General features: G+C 38.5%; 1 non-coding gene across 1 annotated transcript; it reads right to left on the bottom strand.

Annotated features, from left to right (window-relative positions):
* Window positions 1–219: 219 nt before the first annotated feature.
* LOC118845130 lies at window positions 220–325 on the bottom strand. Its single transcript, XR_005010013.1, has one exon. It is a non-coding gene; the product is annotated as a U6 spliceosomal RNA (small nuclear RNA).
* Between the last annotated feature and the right edge of the window lie 265 nt (window positions 326–590).

Raw genomic sequence — 590 nt, 5'->3', positions numbered from 1 at the left:
GGGTTTCATGCCTAGTAGCTGAAAGTGTTCGCTAGCTGATATAATTTAATCAGTGTGAATAATGCTAACAAATATTCTAAGACTGGAGGCCCAGCTAGCTAATGGTATTTGTATAACTGGGACCTTTAGGAGATAATTCCTAACTCTACCAGAAGGGTAGGTCAGGGGAATTTGGAAAGAACCTTTGCTTGTCAAACCCATAGGAGACTTTTAAAATTTTTTAAGGTAGAATGTTTTATGAATATGCATGTCATTCTTGCACAGGAGCCGTGCTAATCTTCCCTGTATTGTTCCAATTTAGGATGTGTGCTGCAGAAACAAACACCATAGATGCCTTTTTAAAGGAATTGTTATTGCTGTGTTATTTTCACATCACCTTTATTTCCAAGATATCCCTCCTCTATCCAGTAAGCCATGGTAACAGAAAATAAAAAGGAAAGGGATGGGAAGAGGGAAGCAGTTCAGTATAACTAACCAACGTATCAACCAATGTCAACCAACAGTATATGCAGTGTTCTCTACATCCGTAGTTCCACATATCTGCAGAGAACAAAGGGAAATGTATTTTCTCATCTTTTACTGTGACCGAG

The sequence above is a fragment of the Trichosurus vulpecula genome, chromosome 3 (genome assembly GCF_011100635.1).
Source record: "Trichosurus vulpecula isolate mTriVul1 chromosome 3, mTriVul1.pri, whole genome shotgun sequence".
In the NCBI taxonomy this organism is placed as follows: domain Eukaryota; kingdom Metazoa; phylum Chordata; class Mammalia; order Diprotodontia; family Phalangeridae; genus Trichosurus; species Trichosurus vulpecula.
This window is presented reverse-complemented; position numbering and strand designations above follow the sequence as displayed.